Raw genomic sequence first — 22,951 nt, 5'->3', positions numbered from 1 at the left:
TAGACTTTATTTTGAAAATAAGGTCTTCTGTATATTTTTGTTATCTAGATGCCAATTATTTCTATTCTCACCAAAGGGGGAAAGGCAGAGTATCAGGAACCACATAAAATTATACTTGCACCATGTTCTAAAGCTCACAGATATATAATAATGCTCACAGATATATAATAAATGATACAAGTGAATTCCTCCCAACAACCAAATACAGTCTTCAGTTATATTCAATAACAATTTTGCTTAATGATTGAATAAGTACTCAGACAGTTTGCTGTATACTCTTCTGTGAATCATTCAATCACCCATCTCAGTTTAAATGATCCTATCGAGACACTTTCATCCAACTGTGCCAATTTTCTGATCTTCAACGTCAATCATAACCTACACTTGTTGAATTTGCTTATTGCATGTACCATGACTCAGACAAATATCCAGCATCTCCAGACTGTGTTTCTCTTTTTTTTAATAGATAGGAATTATATTGCTGAAACTTCATATCTGCCTGCACATATAGTGCTACCGTAATAAAATATAATAGCATTTGACAGAGGAGAAAATTAAGAAACACCCCAAAAACCAAAAAACACACAAAAAAATCCTACCAGTCTTAAAGGTCCTTTCAAATAGAAAAAGCACCTTAAAAAGAAAAAAAAAGGGAAAAACTAGTCAGCTAGGGAATTGACTTTTGTATTTCTCCGGAGATGTAGGAATATGGTCCTCTGTGGAGTAGGTGGGCTAAATTCCCCCAGTTTCTCCAAAGTGATTGACAGAAAGTAATGGAGTAACAGCCATATATATACACAAAGAAAAAAATATTGTTCTTTTGGGAAAAGATCTATAACTTACTGTTTCCCTATAAAATATAATATCTGACAAATTATATCAGATGATATAAAGGCATATCATATTTTCAAAGCATGTGTTACATGCAGAATTATGCATATAGAAGGGAGTGTAAGATGCTTTCAGATTTAGGAATAGACAGCATCAAGATCTAGATTGCAGCATTCTGCCCACTTTGCTTTGTTTGCCACAGTCCTCAGGTTATGTATAGTTGTGACATTTTCACATCATACACAAAATCACTATTAGAAAAGAGTACTGATGATTTAATGCTACAATCAAAATAGGAAGTTCAAGAACAATATATCTGATGAGTGTTATTTCAGTTTTGATATTAAAGAACTGGTATCTTGCAGAATTTCTGGGTGGTTGAGGTGACATAAGGTAGTGACTTCCACTGGAGTCAACAGAGCTGCTACACTGATTTATGCCTCTCTGAGGGTCTGGCCTTAATCTCATTTTTAGTAAAAGCCTTTAGAAATAAAGTAGATTCAGATCCAGTGACTTTAGGATGGTAAAAGGCAAATGTTGATAACAGTTTGGTAAGTTAGAGTTGTAGTTGTTTAAACAGCAAGAAAAAACATTCCTGCATACTACAGATTAATCTACACTGCTTATTATAGTCTCCTGTTATCTTCTCTTTAAAGCTGTCAAATAGGAGTAAGGGGTGTGGAGGTTGGGGATAGTGTTTCTTTTTCACTTCAGCAAGGTTTTTTTTTCTAGAATTGATTTCACATTTTAAAATTCACCTGTATCTGAGCAGAACAAAACCAATTTACAAATAGTAGAAGTCTGAATCTTTCAAAATGAGATCTGTTTAGTCTGGTACACACAGTCATTCATCCATACTGACTTCACTGTTTCAGCATAAGCGCACAGGCTGGTAGTAAGAAATGGGTAAATATTACTGTATAAAAAAGTATTGCACTTAATAGTGCATATTAGGAGACTTATTCTGTAGTAGATGACTTGGTAGCATGTAAAGCATTGTTTTCCCTAATTTAGTACTGTCAGTTGATGATTTCTTTGATGGCTAGGAAAAATATTGATCATTCCAGTTACATAAAATCCAAGAAATTTGGAGATTGTAGCCCTCGACATCCAGAAATGTAAGCTTTCTGTTCATCTTAACTTTGAAAAACATTATGTTAAAGAGATGTAAGTGTGAGTAAACTCTTCATCCTATGAAATACATAATGAGTCAAGTGCCATGCTGCATGGATGTGACTTTCTCTTTTAGAAGAATAGTCTTGAGCAATATAGAAGGAAACCATCTTGCTGTACTTACTCTATGAACCAAAGAGAAAGCCCAAGACTGAATATGTTTTGCTGTGCAGACATAACCTAAATCAACAGGAAACATGAGGGTATTCCAGCCAATAACTGTCTCTAGTCATGTCCAGTTTACAGCAACTGAAAGAGTGGTAAAACACAAATAAAGGAAAACCAATATTTATTGGTCTCTGCATCTGCAATAAGTGAAAGTGTGTGCATGTGTGTGTGTATATATATATATATATAAATTGAATTTAACAAAACTAAAACCAAATATTCATTTAAATGAGCTCCTTGGACATAACAATGACACTCATACTCTGAAATCATAGACTTGTATAGGATCACTTCAGTCTCATCATGAGAACATTCTCATCAATATATGTCTCCATGAGAACAGAAATCAGTCTCTTTTACCTTGCCTGCATCCCCATTTTGTCTTTTCAGAACTTTCTCCTTTGAGAACCTAGAAACTTCTTCCACATTTTATCACGGACAGTTTAGTTCCATTTGGTATTCTATAATTTCTATCCTTGAAATTATTCTTCTTGTTTCTTGACAAAATTGAAGTCTCAAACAAAAAGAAAATATCTTGAATAAATAACATTAACATCTGCTTTGTTAGGGTAAAAAGAAGCATAATTATTTTGGCTAGCCATCTCATGGTCATTTCTCAGTATTTATTCACAGAATCACAGAATCAGCTAGGTTGGAAGAGACCTCTGGGATCATCGAGTCCAACCTTTAACTTAACACCACTGTGTCAACTAGACCATGGCACTAAGTGCCACATCTAGTCTTTTCTTAAACACCTCTGGGAATGGTGACTCCACCACCTCCCTGGGTAGCCCTTTGCAATGCCTAATAACCCTTTCCGTGAAGAAATTTTTCCTAATGTCTAACCTGAACCTCTCCTGGCACAGCTTGAGGCTACGTCCATGATTTTGTCCGTGAGGTCTGCCTAATATCAGATTTGCAACATGTATATTGCTTAATGTTTCCATGCTTACTGTGTATAACACAAGGTAGGAGAGGATGAGAAAAATAAACATTTGTTGAAAGACTGCTGTTTAGATAATCTGTTCAAAAAGTAAAGGGCAATTTCCCTGTTATCTTTGGAAACCTTTAATCAGTTGCCTTGGAATAAGCCCTGTCAACAGCAAGAAATTAACCATGGGAAACAGAATAATTAAAAGACTGAAGCAGAAGCAAAAGAGGAAGCTTTAAGGTACGCCTATAAGAATGTTATCCAACTCATGAAGAAGCTAGTATGTTGTTAAAGTCTCTTCTCCCTACTACGTATCCATTTCCCTTTGATATTGCTCTTTATGATGCAGTGATCAAGGCTTGCAGTAATGTATATTTTCAGAAGCTTACATGATAGCATTATCACTTTTGGTATTCAGTCTACCATTTACAAAAGGAAAAGTGAAAACATTTTCTCACTAGTTGACTCTTCCCTTTAGAGGGTGGCTGGATGGAAAGAGTCATCATTTCAAATGTAGAGTTTTTATATAGCTTGGTAATATAGTTTAGAATTTTTCAGAAAATTACATTAAAATGCCTTTATAAATGAGCAATACTACTTAAACATGCACATATTGCTGTAATGAATTTTAGTAATGAGAGCTGTGGATTTTTTTCTTAAAACATCTCAGTTATAAGACTGTTAAAAATACATTTAAATGTTGTAATAAAAATACCACATATCTTTTTCTGTGGTGTAATTTGTTAAAATCTTCCATTAACATTCAACAGCCCACTATTCACTCTCTTCATAGTTAATAGATACAGTGTACTCAATTTCTTGCACTCTGAGGAAGTACTGGCAGTGTGTTCTGACCTATAATCTATACTTAAGGGTTCAGTAGCTTTTTAGGAATGTTCATGGAGACTTTATTAATCTCTAATAAACTCAGCTATTCCACTTCATTTCATGGCTGAATATAACAGTGTTTGCTTCCAAGACTAATTATAGAAGGCAGAGCAAAACAGTCAAAATTATGCCCCTAGCATAATTACAATGGACTTTGTTTATCTGCATGCCTTTAAACACCATCCAACTATGCAATACTTTCCTATTGTTCTGGTTATTTGTTTCTGAGAAATGACATTTAAATTACTAAAAGAAAAATACTAAAGTGAGATGGCAAGCATAATTTAAATCTGATTGGAAGAGCAGCTAATGCTCCCGTTTAGAGAATAGTTTAAAAAAAAAAAAAAAAAGGAGGAGAAAAAAGAACCAACACAAACAAACAAAATGCCTCAAAAAACCAGGAATGGTAACAAAGTCCTCTACACAAAGGTTCTTTGAAAGCCGTTTTTCATACTTGGTGTCTTGCCTGTATTCTGTGATTAGTTTACTGCTATTAGAACCAGAGTGCATCTCTAAAAACTTTGTGTCTTCCTTTTTTATACAAGTTTCTTCTATATATAATATTTACAAGACAGCAAGTATAAATGTACTCTGCAGAGGATACTATAGAGAGCAACCAGAGTATTAAAATGGTTAACCTCTCCCATTTATGTTGTAGAGAAAAGAGCTAAAGTATGGGTCTAAAGGGCACTATAACAATAAAATAATGGAAATAACAGTCCTAGTGTATATCTGCAGTAGAGATTAAACACCTGGGACGTCATCTGAGCAGATGTGGTAAGTCTTAATGCTTTAGTAAGAGCAAGTATTGTATAAAGTCTAATTCATGTACATGATTTCAGTCTGTGCTCTTCTTCAAACAATGTTAAATTTTTTGTTTATGTTTCTCAGTTTCCAAGCACCTAAAATGAGAACATAACAAGGTGTCTTAACTTATTCAAGTACATAAACCACTTTACTATCCTAACACTAAAGATGTGATGGGTTTTATTTTATTATTAATTAATTATGAATATCTTGGAGCATCAAGCACATATACATGCTATATAATACATAATGCATGAGGGAGTAAACAAGACTCAAATGCACAGAAAAGACTCTGTTCTCTTTTGTTTCTTTAACCCACAAATTCAAAAATAGAGAACTTATCTATGATCAGAGATTCTAATGCAAACTCCAGCTTGTGCTTTTCGCATCTGTCCTAGAGGGACTTGGAATACATAAATTAATAACACCATCGCTTTTCACTTTATAGCATCTTTTATCTGAAGATCTCAAAGTGTTTTTCAAATTGAATAAAACACACCTTACAACAGCAAGTGATATACATAAGGGACGTACAGGAATTTGTTCAATCCCCCATTCCCCATTGAACTTAATCTCTCTCATTGCTCTTTAAACACTTGAGACATCACTGTAGAAAGGTTCAACAGGCTGCAGACCTCCCGCTCCTATCCCCTGTATTCCAGTTGTACAACATATTCAATTAAAGCTGTTGAAATTCAAGTAGACTTCATGCAACTGAGTGGCAATTTGTGTAAAACACTAGGATTAGTGCCCTCAGCTCATGAAAAACATCAAGAAATTTGAATTAACGTATATGGCTAGAAACCCAGTATTATTTTTTGCTAAAAGAAATAAAAACAAATTAATCCAGGAAAGCAAATTAATTGAAAATTGTGCTACATTGTGCCAACCAGAGATGCTGGATTCCTATGGGACCGGAAACAAGGCAGAAGGCCTGCAAAATTTCCAATACTTCAGGCAAACTGAACATTTGTTTATTAATATTAAGTCTTTTCACAAAGGCAAATCATCTTCAGATATGTAGATGCTTATTTGAGCTTTGTCTATGTAAGTATGATGACCACAAGTTAGCCATTCAGCTACCTATTTTTTAAACAAGCTAACTGACTAACTCACTCACTCTTCTGGAGGCACTTCTCTGCCATAATGCCAAAAATCATGTAAGGACATACGGATAGGTTATGGTGATTCAGAATTGTCCTGTATGGCTCTGAAGCCCACATATTTGGACTCATAACAAGATAAAAACATTGGTTTAGGCATCTTGAAACTAAACATCTGATAAAAACCTTTCACTACCTTCCATGTCAATATTATAATGCTCCAGAATGACAATATTTTGTCCTCCACTTGACACTTTTCTGTCGGATTTATTGAGATCACGTTCAAACGCTGCGAAGAATGGTATGCACACATCACAGAGTTAGCTCTGAGGGAGCTGACAAGCCAATGTGACACAGTGTATTATCATGAAGAGATGCCAACTTAGATGCTGGAAAAAAGTTAACCAGGTGAATACATTAGCAGCATTAACCAGATGACAAGTTAACTCATTTAGTGCTAAACTGGGAAATTTGGCAATTTGTTACTTTCTGCAATATAGGCCTAAGCAAATTATTTTTCTTAATTCAGGGAGTGCAATACCAAATTTTCCCATTGTTATCCTTCCACAAATCCATTATTATCACTTAGTGACCTCAGCACTGATGTGTTATTATAAGCAAAGGCTACTGTAATGTTATCTGTTAGACACCACTGCCTTGTTAATTGTTCTATACTAACTTATTACCACCGATTCCCAAATCATTATCCTATGAGGACATGAAATGAATGCAAATGACAAGGGCAAATAATAATTGTATTTTTTTCTGGTTTAGTGTCCAAGAGCTTTTTGTAAACATATAGCACTATTTAGTTTTATTACTAAGAGTTGCTATAGTTTTATTTTTTTACATAAACCAAATGTGCTAGTTTTTATCTGTGCAAAGTATGCCTTCTCATAACAATCACAGCTCTTGGGTAGAACTACTGTCTTTTAAAGACTGCAGTTTCTGAGTCTCATGCTCACAGTTTTTAATGATCGCTTTAAAAAAAAAAAGAAATCTATGTTTCATTCAGCCTTTTAGTTAGGTAGTGTGAGCCTTTGCTCATATGCTCTAAGCTACTTAAAACTGCAGTTTTCTGTGTTCTCTTTTGCCAGATGATATAAACAGTGAACCAATCATGACACTAACTAGATATGTTTGATCAGTCTCTCGAGCAGCCACTTGGATTTCCAGATCTTTGAGATGTGAATATTATTCTTGCCAGGGCAAGAGCAACCTGGTCTAACTTCAGAGCTGACCCTGCTTTGAGTTAAGGACCTCCTGAGATCCCTTCCAACCCAGATTAAAGCCAACCAATATGATTCTATAATTCTAAAATAGAGCCATTTGGCTGGATTTACTAAATTCTGGGATTCACATTTATTAACCTTTTGAGTAAAAGACCCATCAGACTTAATGTTCCTCATCTTGTGCCTTCAAGGAAGTGACTGTGGTATGAAATCTCCTAGTTAAAAAAACCAACACAACCCCCCCCCCCCCAAAAAAAGAAAATCCAAAATTACACCAGATTCCAATATGCAATCATATTTTAAATTATAATATCATCTGGGGAAGCTATTTCAAGAACAAGAAAAATAGTATAGAACAGACTGTATATACCTGTTCAAAATAAACAATCCTATGTTTAATTTACTTCAAAGAAATAACTTTTCTCTGGTGTTAACATGGGCTTCTTTGTCCTGATGTGTGTTGCTTGAAGAAAGGTTTTATACATTCCTCAGTATCACTGTTCATTTGAGATTAGTGTGAAGGAGATCTCATTTTTTATTTTGACTTTGCAGTTTCTAGTGGCCTTCATGCAATCTCTTTAAAATGCTTTTTCTGACACGTTTGGGATAACTAATCTGGTTCTTGAAAAGAAAATCCCTTCGGCAGCAAAATCTCCGTTCTGAATTGGTAACAATTGCTGCACTGGCCACACTGTGCTAACAGCCTTAATCACTTTCCTTGGGGTATTATCTTGGATCATAACTTTGGTAATCATTGCCAGGCTTGGATTTACTGGATAGAACTAAAACTGTCCCCATTATGTGGCTTATATTCTCTACCCTGCCTGTCATCTGTGCTCTTCATGGAGAAGCATTATTCTGTGAGTTTTCATGTTTCACCTGAGATCACATAGCATTACTAAACTTGTTTGGAATGTATGGCATTTAGCTCTACATTTTGCTGGGCTTCACTGTGTTATCAACTATGTCTGCTTCCACAAAGATTGTCCTAGGTATTAATTCAGATGTAAGATAAAATACATATATAAAAAAGCACAAGTTCACAAGTGGAAAGAATACAGATACATTTTTGGCAATGGCAATACTGAGTTTGGGACTCAATAAAAATATCAGCAAATCTGTATCACTCTTGAATTAGACAAATGCCTCTATGTTCAGTGTTTCAATATCCCTGTATTTACTTCACTTTTTTTTAAGTTCAGAAAGAATATTCTCTGACCTTGCATTGTTTTGAGGCAACTCTTGATAGTGCTCTGAAAAGCATCTTTGAAGCACATTGTTTTTAGCCTGCTTTCTTGAGGATATGAAGCTGTTCCAATGCTGCATCTGTCAGCAGATGTATGTTTATCTTTTGCCCACCAAAAATGTTTTCTGTGAAACACAAGAAAGGAGTAGAAGTTTCACAAATATTGTGCTTCATGAAAACAGACAAGCTGTTAGTTGACACAGATTCTGCTATTGCAATCCAGCGAGGGAAAGACTGGACACTTGTTTTTCCCCTATAATATGTCAGAGTATCCCTATAGGTGAAAGATATCACAAATTTTCCAACAAAGATATTAAATAAGATCTCTTATTGTCAATGAAAAATCTGTAAATGCCAAAAATCATAGGGAATTAAGCTTCATTAATTCTTCTCTTGATAGATCTGCTACATATGTATATTTTCTATCACAATATCTTAGGACTAGTGCTTTTTAAAATAATTTCTCCCATTACTCAAATTTGTTAAGAAGTGTGTTCTAAACATAATAGATACATTTGAATAATAGTACCCTCAGACAACTACTCTGGCAGCTGTATTCAGCATGATCTTTCCCTAATATTTTGCCACTCAAGAAGCATTCTGTTCTTTCAGAAACTAGAGGAAGGTTGGAAAATTAACCCCCATCTCTACCCGAAAGATTTTTTTTTTGTTTTCCAAATCTACTTCAGTTATTTTTATCCTTTCACTCTCTACAAGGGGCATAATCTTGAAGACATTATAAGATTTTATTTAAAAAATTCTCTGTTTCTCTAGAATGATTATATATTCTTTTCCATTTGATTATTTACTCATATGTACATTCAGTTACATTCAGTGCAAGGGAGCATACAATGCTACATTCTCTGGTATTATCTATTTACTTTCTCTATTGATAGATTTTATTTTAGGGATACTAACAATGTTTCTGGCACTGACTGCAGGACAGCTTCCAATTTACACTAAACAATGCCCAGCTTGTTTTCATCTTGATATTCCCTTCCTCTTCTGTTGCAGCTCTCAGCCAATTCTCTCAAAAGGGGGAATTTAATTTCTGTGGGTAGTTCTGTTATCACTATCTTTGTTTATGCTGTACGCACTGCTGCTGCTTTCAAACTTTGGGAAAGAAATCACAGAATCACAGAAAGGTTAGGGTTGGAAAGGACCTCTGGAGATCATCTAGTCCAACGCCCTGCCAAAGCAGGTTCACTTAGAGCGCATTGCACAGAGTCGTGTCCAGGTAGGTACCCCAGTACAATGCTATGAAGGGTGGTTTTTTTGCTTGAATTGATTTTTGCTTGAAGCATCTCTGTGTACTGGTTTCTGACTGTGAGTTCAGACTTAGCTTGACCTTCTGCCTCCAGCCCTTTTTTATGTGATACTTGGAATCCCAGCAACAAACTAAGAGAGAGATGTCTGCTTCCCACAGACCCTGGGATGGCCTGAGAGATGTTCCTTGCTTGACAAAGTCTAGTCACTAATTCTGTGTCTAACAGAATTGTCTTTCTTAGATTTGTTTTTGTCCTGGACTCCAGCCCTTATGTGCTCTTTCCTGGAGAACGAATAACAACTTTTTTAGTGGACCTACTTCAGTGAATGAGATTTCAGTGGTGCACTATGGTCATATGTTGACTCCATACATGTACAGAGCCTTGTCAGGCATTGACTTTTGAGTCCTGTCTCCTATGTAGGACTGAGTTACAGGCCAGCTACACTTTGTGACACTCTGAACATGGGTCTTATTGCAGAGTTAGGAACCAGGAAGGGGCTTTGCCACACACCAGAAAATTCAGATATCACGTCAAAGCTGTTTTCTTGGCTCCTCAGCTTCCATCAGGCACAGACTTTCCCATAAACATTTATTTTTTCCTTCTCTGTTCCAAATACACATTGATATATCTCAGTTTTATATATGCTTTGGAAAGACATCCACCACATCTACTAGCACCCTTTGTTTATGGGGAGACCTGCAAACTTGCTTTAGGAGCCTTGTGCTTGCAAAAAGTTTAAGCTCTGGTAGCGATTTTACTGCTCTGATATCACCCTTAGGAGGCAGGCATGGCTATAAGATATTTTATCTCAAGAAGCCGGTGTTGAACAATCAGATATAAGATGTTCAATAACAATTAGCTTTATGAAGAATCTTGGTTAAAATTATCAATGTATAAAGTCAGCAAGTGTACTTCAGTAGAGGAGTCTTTTAAATGTAAACTTTCTCGTCAGGATTGCTCAGTTAGCCACATTTTTTTCTCTCTCTTAAGTTACCTCCCTTGATTCTCAAGTCTTATGACTTTATTTTGCATTGTATAAAATTATGCTATTTTTTCCTCAGCCTTAAAGTAGACCTTGAGATAAAGTACTCTGTGTCAGCTCTGATTCATCTGACCCTGACAGGTGAGTAATCACAGCTCTTGTCATCAGGAGTCTCTGACAGTACTGAAGATGGCTTTCTTGACTTCTGTTATCTTAGCAGAAGTTAGTGTTGGAAACATAATTTTAACCTCTTTTGCAAATGTCTGGTACATCCAAAGGTGTGTCCATTTCCATAAAGTCTCTGAGGATGATAGGTAACTGTGGTTAAATGGAGCAGTTTCCCTCCCTTCCCACCTGCTGATAATTCACCTACAAGTTCAGCCACTCACTGGAGTCTCAAGTGAGCCAGTTCATCTGAAAACAAACTACATAAGAGCAGATATGTGTTCTCTGCTAGTTTAGTTCTCTGAATGAGTGTAGTGTGGAGACAGACGAGAATTGACACTGGGGCGTGGGAAGCAATTGGTCCTGAGGAGCTGGGAGCAGAAGCAGGAGGAGTGGAGTGGCCCTTCTGGCATCAGCTCACTGCTGCAGTGTCTCAGCTTCCCTTGGCATTGCTCTCTCAGTTATATCTCTTATCTAGGGTCTTTGACACACACCCAGCTTCTATTGTCTGCCTGACCTCACTACACTGGGACATGTTTTTTTACACAATCTTTCCTCTTAATTTACAGTTTTGTAGCCAGGCTGTCTGCCTGAAACTAATTGGTAGGTTTATCTGAAAACAGAGTCAATGTCATGGTTTATAGCAACATCCGAAGTGTTTGCTAGAGTGGATCACAGCTTACTTTCTCTATTTTTTTTGCCTTCAATGGTGTTGATTTAGCCCACTAAAATTATGAGTTAAAGATCCCAATAACCATGTCAATGTCAAATACTCATCAATTATTACTGAACAGCCCCAGTTCTGTCCCAACATTTAACTATTATAGTGCGTGTGTATGTAACAACAAACTATCAAAGAAACACTCCTCTAATGAAGGAATAATTCTTACAGAAATGCAATAGTAAATTTATAATAACCGGTACCCTGATATTTGGATAAATTCTTAAGGAGTCTAAAATTATCCAGGAAAATAAATAACTCAATCACCCACTATCAAGTGCCCTTGATACTTTTTAACAGGAAACTGAGTATCCTGTTGTGTACTGTAATGCAAAAAGAAGTCTTGAAGAGATAAGGATAATTTCAAATACAAGAAGCTAAACAAGTTTTATAGCACTGTCCATTGTTCCAAGCACTACTGCCATACAATGAGCCAAATACATAATTTAAAAATTAATATTATAACAAAATATTTTCCCTGGGTGTACTCTTCTATGCTGAGATTACACACGTATAGCAAACCAATATGCTTTCCATGAGTTGTCTAAATGAGCTACTATTTTTGCTGTTGTTTTGGAAATGTGTCCAAAAACTAGTGTTTTAAGATTATCTGGACCCACACAAAGTCTAAAAGATCATTTTAATAGTTTATCGAGACTTTAGCACCAGGTCCCATGCTGAATTCTCTTGGAACTACAAAGTAATCTTAAATTAGTCCTGTAAGAGCCGATGAAAATTCAAAATATGCATCAAGGACACTTTCTTTTCAGCTTCACTAACTGCTGAGAGTGTAGCTTTTAAATGTGTCTTGTGCTGCTTTCCTTAGTGCGTTTAATGTAGAGAAATCATGCCTGTAAGTGCACAAGATGTGTTTGCCAATACCAGACGTATAATTAATACTGGTTGAGAAACTAGGAGGTGGCATTTTCTGAGCTTTAAAGGGCCTGGATGACTCCATATTACTCGTGCCTAAATATTTCAGCATATGTCTGCACTCCAGGGTTCAGCACAGAACAAAGGTGTCTGAGTTTGGTTTAAAATAGCTGAAGCAGGTGCTTGTGGCAATCTAACCATCGCAGCATGGAGCTCAGCAGGGGCAAATGTTTTTCAGCAAGATGCAATCCACAGTACAGACACAGTGTTAAACAAAGATTGTTTGGGGTTAACAAAACTATTCCATTTGTTATTTATTAGACAAATAAATGTAACTCAACTAAAGCTATTGGGAAAGAATTGAAGTAAATCAATTTCTGAGGACATTGGCAGTTAGAGCAGACTTTGCATAGCTTACAAACACACATCCTCACAAACAAATCCAGGTTTATAACTCTTTAGAAGGTAACAGCTGACTGGAAGAGGTTCAGTAAGAATAGATGGGTGATATTGGTCACTGAACATATAAGAGTCTCTTCCTTGCGCTGATTACAGGGATCACAGAATCACAGAATCAATCAGGTTGGAAAAGACCTCTGGGATAATCGAGTCCAACCATTGACTATATTAAACTAAGTAGCTAAACCCAACAAATTTGATTAAATATGTCAGCATTTAAAATTAGGAAATGACAGAATTACAGTCAGCTGAATAAAATATTGCACTTTGAGTTAGTTAAACTCGATATCAGAGAACTTTTTTTCAAGAATTACTTATTACTGGATAAACTTCAATCTGAGATGTGGTAAATCAAGAATTCAGATGCTCTTGGGAAACATGGCTAGATCTTCCTACCTTACATAAAAATCCATTCCCTTCTAAGAATAATACTTATACAATGGACTGGTCTTTCAAGGTATAAAAATCTGTTTAAACCGCTTTCTATAAGTTTCTTATCCTAAACAGATTTAAGAAATCAGAAATGGTTCTTGTACCACAGAGCTAAGGATACTCAGCAGGAACTTGGCTGCTGATACTGATTTTGATGCCTCATGCTCAGTTTTGAAAATGCTGAGCAATGATATTACACTATACCAAACTTTTTCCAAAGCACGTATAATCCCATTTATTTTTTAGTGTTAATTTCTAAGGATGAACATACAAACAAAATTTTCTGACATAAGCTAATCTTGAATTAGTGAACAAAAAAATCCCCTGTATTGCTAGATAATAGGTGCCTCTATTGGGTCTATTGCACTTTCCCCTTATACATATTGTTAATCAAGGGATCCTGGATTAATCTGTTCCAGGGGTGAAACAGCAAGGTTTCTAAGTAGAAGCATGTAAATTGAAAGCACTGTTCTCTGAAAACAATTGTTGCCTCTCTTTTGGTGAGGCAATGGACATAAAACTGTAGACAAGAAAAGAGAAACCAAAATGTATCAGACTGAATTTTTCTTTGTATATTTCAAGGACACTTAAAACATTAATTGGAGAGAACACATGCAGATCAAGGTTTTATTGTTGGAATTAGTACTTGAAAATAAACCATAACAAAAAAATTTACCTTTTTAAAGTTCATGAAGAACATAAATAAGGAGTGATACTAGATAAAGAAAGCGGTTCCTAACAGACAGGCAGTCACCAGCCAGAAGAGATGTGGCCCACAGGCTTTGCCTTAGGCCCTTCGAGCACTCAGTGATTAGTTGCCAGGAAATAGCTGACCCAGAGGTCGTTATTATTCTTAATATGAACAGTTATAAATAAATCTGATACTATGAAGGCAAAAATGCTGAGATGTACATTGTCACAGGACCAGGAAGCTCAGGTTTGATCTCCCTTGCACTACTCTTATGACACACTAGCTCCACGGATACTGGAGAAGTCAGACTTGATTCACACTGGACTGAAAGGGAAGTCAAACCCTTTGCATGCTGGGATTTTTTTTTGTTTTTGGCAAAATGTGATATTTTACCAAATTTTATTGTGATGCTGTAGAGACTCATATAAGACAAAATAATTAGTTCATTTTTTTTTTTTTCAGAATTAGAGCAAATGTATTTACACTGAAAAACTCAGTTACACTGAGTTTCATTTGATTTGAACTATTCACTTGGCTTATTTTTAAAATAACCCATAGAGAAATCTTAATTTCGTAACAGGTAGCAGTAGATTCATGTACAAATAAGACTGTTGCTCATTCTTAAGTTTACAAGTGCACAATATAAATGTGAAGGTCTAATCCCTGATTGTTCACTGCGGAAGTTGAATATGATGGACCACATGGAAGAAACAAAACACTGGAAAAGTGCAGAAGAAATTCAAACCTCATGACAGCAGTTTACAATGAATGTGCAATTCTTGTTGATGAAATTAATAATTCTTGATTGTCTTTGTACAGACTCAGAATAGAGAATGAATAATCGTTGCCGTGAAAGGGAGGAGAAACCTTGCTACTCTTTTCTTCTTTTCATTTATTAAAGATATCTATCCTATTCTCTAATTTTCTCATAAAAAGCGCTAAATTTGTTCCCTAGAGGTCATGAAAAAATGATTTATTGCTCTGGGAAACAGAAAAGTAAGAGTCAGGCAACTATTTTGTAGGTTCTCAGCTTAAATTTAGGAAATTATTCTACTGCTGCTCAGGAAGACCTTAGTAAATTAATTCTTGATATGCTTTAAGCAGATATTGCCAAACAAGCCAAAATTGTCTTTGCCAGACAAACATTAGGGAAAAACAAGGCTACTGAAGGAGTTGTGATCAGTCATCCAATGCTGATTAGAAGGCTCTAAGGAGAAAGGATAGAACTAATGAAAAATTGTTTATCTCTTCATTAGACTCATGTTATACATTAAGGAACTGAACCCAACTCAAACAGAAAAATTCTAATGAAACATAAATTAATGTAGTCACAAAAGCAAGTGATATTGTTGACATTGTTATCAGTTAAATCCTGGTACCACTTTACTCAAATGATCCCTTATTATTGGATTTTAAAACAAAATTTAAATAGTATATTGACACTTGAGTGCACACAGAGAAAGGTGTACCTTAATGCTTTTGTATTATCTGGAATACTGTATTGCTTCTGTTTCAAGAGATTCAATTCTTATTTTTAGTTATTAGTATTTCTTTATTTTCTATATCTATTTTTATTTCTGACTCCATAGCCATAATGTAGGTAAGGGAAAAAAGGTAGACAAACTCGTTAAAGATATATGTGTCATCTAGTTTGCATTATCTGTGTGTTTAATCTCATCCCTAGGACAGGTATTGCGAGGGCAAAGATGAAGAGTGAGATTGAAAAGTGCTGGACTGTGCCTAAAGGACCTTAAACTGATATACACATTTATTTTCTTGTGCAATTCTAGCTAGCTCTTGTGGAATCTTCTTCTCTGAACTTCTCGGAAGTCTGAGAAGAGACTATCTTCAGTTCCCTATAACATACGTCAAAATGTAGCAGTTAATGCTCCTATTTCATAACGTGTATATCTAAACACCTTGCTGTTAAAACTGAAACCTTTTCATGGAAGACGAAGGACATCAGCAGAACTTCTTGAAAGCAAAACCCGATCTTATTTATTTTTTTAAACAGATACGAATAATTGAAACCTCAGTCTTCTCCTAAAATGCCAGTAAGCCTTAGTAGAAGTTATGCCTATTTAAAACAAACAAACACACACACCAACCCACCTTTCTTCTCCACTCTTTTCAGAAGTCACATTAGGGCTTGTGACTGCTATCATGTGATAACCAGTGAGTACTGACACAGATACAGCATTAAAAGAATTAATATAAATTTCTTCCATACTTGTTCTCTTTGTATGGAGCTTATCTTGATGTATGAAGTGAAAGAGCATAAGGAGATGGCCCTTGGATATTACCACAATCTTTCTTTTTTTAGATATAGAACATATTTACTTGTTGTCAGCCAAAATGAAGTATTTATATTAAAATAACAAAAGGGTCTGAAAACTAGTTTTTTAGGGAGAGATCCAACTTTTCTTAAATTGTCTTTTGTTTCTTCCAGAAATTAAGCTCTTCCATTAACTGGCTCTGGAAGTCTTCCCAGCTTTTCTCTGCTCATAACCAGGAACGCTTCCCCATTCACGAGCACACAGTGATGCCTGAGCTTTGTCTGGACTTCAAATCATGGCAAAAACTAAACATGTATTAGGTTCTCTTTTTCTATTCATCACCTCTCCACCACACACACATAGAGTTTAGTCTGAACAAGTGCCTTTTTGCGTACCCCAAGGGCCTGAGAGCGTATCACAGAGTATTTCTGACAGACCATGTCAACACCATGACACAAAAACATTTTACAAATTTTTTTTTTTTTATATGAGGCTAGTGTAAACCCATAAGAATGTCTATACTTTAATATGGGAATTGAGGCGAACAAAGAATGCATGAAATATTTTTTAATTTTTTTTAGAATGTTATGAAAGAAAAAATAGTCAATATTGACTAGGAGCTCATGTAGAAATCTAAAAATGTGTAAAGCAAAAATGTTAAGTTTAATTAACTAGTCAATATAAGCTTAGCTAGTATAGATTATTCATAACATTAATACACTTGTTATTCTAGACCTTAGCTTTTCCTCATTACTCTTCATTTTTCACCAGGAAAAAAAGAACATATCTAAAATAAGCAAGAAAACAAAAAGTGGCGAATAAGAAAATATATAATTTCTGAGACAGTTAACATATAGAATATATTAAAATGTCGATTAAAAAAATAGGTTTAAAAATCTTGAAATGATGCTGATGTTTAAAAGTTTTGCTAAGAATCAAAAAATTCAGAATATAAGAGGGTGAGGCTGAGACAAATCTGAATTGTCAAAAGACTCTCCAGCCTGCCGATCCTTTACAGAATATCTGCACAACATTACTTGATTATAGGTTTACTTTCACATCCAAGCGACAGAGTAACATATTAGTATTGGAAAGGAAACTCAGTGAGACTCTTTCTGCACATTCATGGCAATTGTCTCTATTGTGCAACTAGCAAAATTTTAAATCTAGGATTTGGGAATTAGTTAGGAAATAGTAGCCAAAAGTTAAATTTTTCAAAATCTATTGAATATATCACACCCGCCCAGCAAATTCATATAAAAACTAAAAGCCCACAAAAACGTCTGGAAAAAAGGCTTTCAAAACAACTTTCTCCCTTTATGTAGTAATATCCTCAAAAGGAACCTGTTTTCATAGATATCTAACAGTGAGTGCACTAATATGAGAGCCATGAGACATTCTAAAGTGAAGATAGTAGCGGCTTTTTTAATTTCTTTCCATTTCTATATTCAATACATCAGTTCACGAATGATACTTCCATTTCTTATGTAGTCACATGCAAACTGCATATCAAAGAAAAATACTATTGCTGGGGAAAATGTTCACATTAATAATAATGGAAAACAGAAGGCTATAACAGATATTACTCTAAAGGAAAGTATCAGGAAGGACTGATGTTGGTATTATGCAAATTAAATAACCATAGTACACAGTGTCCTTGGGGAAGAACTAGGATCCAATATGCTGTTGCCTGTCAGATTGACTATTGTAAAGTATTCACTTTAAGGATCTTGTTTTCCTTTTCTATGACAGGCTTGAGGGGTGGGCTCATGCGAACTGCATGAAGTACAACAAGGTGAAGTGCAAGGTCCTGCACGTAGGTCAAGGCAATCCCAAGCACAGATACAGTCTGGGTGGAGAACGGATTGAGAGCAGCCCTGAGGAGAAGGACTTGGGGGTGTGGTTGATGAGAGGCTCAACATGAGCTGGCAATGTGTGCTTGCAGCCCAGAAAGCCAACCATATCCTGGGGTCCATCAAAAGAAGCGTGGCCAGCAGGTCGAGGGAGGTGATTCTGTGTAGAGGTTTGGTTGAGTGAGAAGGGGCACGATCCTGTGTCAGTCACGGAGCAGTCTGAGCAACCCAGGCTTTGAGCAAGGGTTAAGCCCAGAGCTAGCGACCTTGCACTCCCCTTGCACGGAGCAGAACAAAGAACCTCATGGTGCCTGCTTTGCGGGAAGCAAAACTACATCCGGGAGGGGAGGGGGCGGTCACGGCTCTGAATATGTAAACCTACGGACCAATCACAAGTGCGATCGGGGCGCGCGATTAACATATGCATAGTCTATATAACTACTGCTTTCTTTGTTGATAGACGAGAAGCTTCCATACTCACATTGAGATCGCGTAGCTTACTTCCAGACCGTTCCCCAGCACCCGCGAGCGCGCCTCCCCCGGTTTTCCCCGTACTACAACTGGTAGCAGAGGATGGTTCCCTTCGGCGTGCTCTCTCCGAGACTGCGGTAAGCAGCGAAAAGGAGGTGTTGGGAAAAAAACGGCTGGGAGCGGTGATGTTCGGGTCAAATAGGGCAGAACAGACACTGGAAGGGTTGGCCACCCAGCTCCCAGAGTTCAGGTGCTGTTCAGGTTCAAGAAAGGGCAGAGCAGACACTGGAAAAAGGGCAGCCATGGAAATAGAGGCTGCATTCGTGCTGATTGCATATATCTTCTCTAAGAGAAGGAGCAAGACAGTGGAGAAACAGCTAATTAAGCTGATAAAGTTGGGCCAGCGCTGGGGACATTTTAAAGACACAGCGCTTGTATTTTCTGTGGAGGAATGGAAAGAAGTGGGAGACATTATGTGGGAAAAGACTGTTGAGAGGGACCCCGAGGAAGAAGAAATTAAGGAGGTGCGTGAACTCTGGCAAAACGTGATAGAGACTTTAAAAAATATGAGGGCAGAAGGAGAGGTTGCCCGCGCGGCTGCTGAGATGCGGCCGGCGCCGCCGGAGCCCAACCCCCCCGCTAAAACAGAGAAACCTGGGGTTCTGGCTCGTTTCTTCGGGTTACCGGCGGTTAAGGGCATGTCGGCAAACATAAAGCCATCCGTGGCTGAGGTCCGTACGGCGGTAGAAGCGGCGAGCTCCCGGGAGAAATGGCGCAGCAAGAATTTAGAGGAGGAGGCTGCGAACAAAGAACCACGTGGCGCTCCTGGGACCGCGTGGCAAAGGGAGCGGAAACAGGAGGGGGAGGGGTGGTCAGCCCCTCACCCTGCTCAGCCAGCGTCCGGAGAGGGGGGGCCGGCCCCTCCCCTCCGCGCCGCCGGAGTACCCGCCCATCCCGCCTTGGCCCTGTCAATCAAGATCGCCAAGCGCCGTTGCGAAAGCGGTCTAACCGCTAGGTTTCTCGGTTTTCACCCCGGCGGCGCGGGTTCGATTCCCGGCATGGGAATCACGTGATTGGAAAATTCTTTAACAAACAAAAGCTGCAGTTACACAGTATGGAGTAAAATCAGACGCTGTAGCAATACCAAATATACAGGTTTAGTACTTTTTTTGCCTGTTAGTGAATGTTTTACATGTGTAAGGTTTTGGTTGAGATGTTAAATGGTGGAGGAGTACTGTGGATGTGAATGTGGGAAGTAATTTTAATCATGTGTAATTGGTTATAGGGCCTAAGTTGCAGTAATTAACTTGTTGCTGATTTATTCAACAATGCCTTGTTGCTTTGTATGCATTAATGTTTGGGTGTAAAGATTGTGTGTATATCCAACAGGGAGACACAGTATTTAAATTTACCAACCTAATGTTACAACTGCTTTGAGGTGGCCTATGACTGAAGAGCGACTGCAGATTACTAAGGGACTGGTGGAGGAACAGTTAAAAGCAGGACATATCAAACCCTCAGTTAGTCCTTGGAATACACCCATTTTTGTCATCCCTAAGAAAAGTGGAAAGTGGAGATTATTACATGATTTACGGAAAATTAATGAGCAAATGCAAGCAATGGGAGCATTGCAACCAGGTATTCCATCACCTAACATGTTACCAGCAGGATGGCATATATTGATTGTAGACTTGAAGGACTGTTTTTTCACCATATCTTTACATCCTCAGGACACCATGAGGTTTGCCTTTTCTGTTCCTGTTATCAACAAAGCGGAACCAGCTCAAAGGTATGAATGGGTAGTTCTGCCGCAGGGCATGAAAAATTCACCTACGTTATGTCAGCTTTATGTGGCATGGGCACTGAAACCATTGCGCCAGCTATGGCCACAGACTATCATCTATCATTATATGGATGATATTTTGTTATGTCAGGCTGATCCTTTTTCAGAAGAAAGTCTCCACAAACTAACAACAACGTTGGCGGAGAAAGGTCTCGTGATTGCACCAGAAAAGATTCAATGAACTGATCCCTGGAAATACTTAGGATGGACAATTTCGGATGCTCAAATCCGGCCTCAAAAGGTGGAGCTACATACAGATTTGAAGAACCTGAGGGATGTACAAACACTTCTCGGAGATATTCAGTGGGTCCGTAACCGTGTCGGTATCTCGAACACCGAGATTGCCCCCCTCACCGAACTGCTGCGACGATCACACCCTGCTGACACCATACAGCTGTCTGAGACTCAACAAAGCGCGTTGCGGTCAATCATCGCCAAATTACAAACTGCGTGGTCATCACGACGCATTCGTGAACTACCTGTGTCTCTGCTTGTAATTAACAGTGAAAATATGGTTTGTGGTGTCATTTGTCAGTGGCAAAACAAAAAGGGGGAACTCCCCCAGGGCTACAACCAATGCCACTACAAATGCCACAATAAAGATGAAGCTTTTTGGGTGTTGGAATAACAGAAAATGAGGTAAAATCTATTGTTCAGGCATGTCCGAGGTGTGGGGCTCAGGGACCAAGCATTGGTATTGGTGTAAACCCGAAGGGTTTGGCAGCACTTGAGCTATGGCAGATGGATGTAACACATATTCCAGAGTTTGGGAGACAAAAATATGTACATGTCATAGTAGATACCTTCTCGAGGTTAATCTGGGCATCTGCAATGTCCGGAGAAAAGGCGCAACAGGTTTGTAAACATTTGTTGGCGTGTTTTGCCGTTATGGGGGTGCCAGAACAGATCAAAACAGATAATGGGCCAGCATACACCAGCCAAAAGTTTCGTGTATTTTTAACACGCTGGGGAGTGAAACATGTTACTGGTATACCACGCTCCCCGACAGGTCAAGGGATCATCGAACGCACCCATAGAACCATAAAGGAATATTTAAGGAGACAGAAGGAGGTAGATACTGATCCAACATCGCGGTTGCATAAAGTGTTGTTTACTTTGAATTTTCTGTGTTTAACAGGGGACCGAGAAGAACCACCGGTTGTTGTACATCACCAGCAGTTGAAATTTAATAACAACACCATTATACCTCAGTTACAGGTGATTTATCGGGAACCTGCTACAGGGGAGTGGAAAGGACCGGTGCCAGTGATCCTTAGTGGCCGGGGATATATGTGCGTGGCCACTGACCAGGGACCACTTTGGGTGCCGAGCCGATCAGTAAAACCACACCTCCCCGAGAAATCGGATGGGTGATGGAACTGGTAAAAATGGTTCTTACAGGAGTTCTTGTGATTGCAGTTATATTGTTAATGTTACCATGTTTATTTTCTTGTTTGCAGAAAGCGTTAATGAAACTTGTGAATCAGGCCTGGCTTGCTCACAAACAAGAAGGGGGAATTGTAGAGGTTTGGTTGAGTGAGAAGGGGCACGATCCTGTGTCAGTCACGGAGCAGTCTGAGCAACCCAGGCTTTGAGCAAGGGTTAAGCCCAGAGCTAGCGACCTTGCACTCCCCTTGCACGGAGCAGAACAAAGAACCTCATGGTGCCTGCTTTGCGGGAAGCAAAACTACATCCGGGAGGGGAGGGGGCGGTCACGGCTCTGAATATGTAAACCTATGGACCAATCACAAGTGCGATCGGGGCGCGCGATTAACATATGCATAGTCTATATAACTACTGCTTTCTTTGTTGATAGACGAGAAGCTTCCATACTCACATTGAGATCGCGTAGCTTACTTCCAGACCGTTCCCCAGCACCCGCGAGCGCGCCTCCCCCGGTTTTCCCCGTACTACAATTCTGCCCCTCTACTCTGCTCTCATGAGACCCTACCAAGAGTACTGTGTCCAGCTCTGGGGTCCCCAACAGAAGAAGGACATGGAGCTGTTGGAACGAGTCCAGAAGAGGGCCACGAAGATGATGAGAGGGCTGGAGCACCTCTCCTATGAAGACAGGCTGAGAGAGCTGGGGCTTTTTCAACCTGGAGAAGAGAAGGCTCCAGGGAGACTTTCTACCAGCCTTCCAGTACCTGAAGGGGGCCTACAGGAAAGCTGAAGAGGGACTTTTTTACAAGGGCATGTAGTGATAGGATGAGGGAGAATGGTTTTAAGCTGAAAGAAGGTAGATTTAGAGTAGATATTAGGAAGAAATTGTTTCCTGTGAGGGTGGTGTGACAATGGAACAGGTTGCCCAGAGTAGTTGTGGATGTCCCCTCCCTGGAAGTGTTCAAGGCCAGGCTGGATGGGGCCTTGAGAAACCTGGTCCAGTGGAAGGTGTCCCTGCCCATGGCAGGGGAGTTGGAACTAGATGATTTTTAAGGTCCCTTCCAACCCAAACCATTCTATGATTTTGTGATTCTACGATAATCACAGAATTATAATGAATTTTGAAACTTTAGGATCCCTCTAATCATTCAGGGG

The sequence above is a fragment of the Nyctibius grandis genome, chromosome 3 (assembly GCF_013368605.1).
Source record: "Nyctibius grandis isolate bNycGra1 chromosome 3, bNycGra1.pri, whole genome shotgun sequence".
NCBI lineage: Eukaryota > Metazoa > Chordata > Aves > Nyctibiiformes > Nyctibiidae > Nyctibius > Nyctibius grandis.
The sequence above is the reverse complement of the archived record's forward strand: the minus strand, read 5'-3'. Positions refer to the sequence as shown.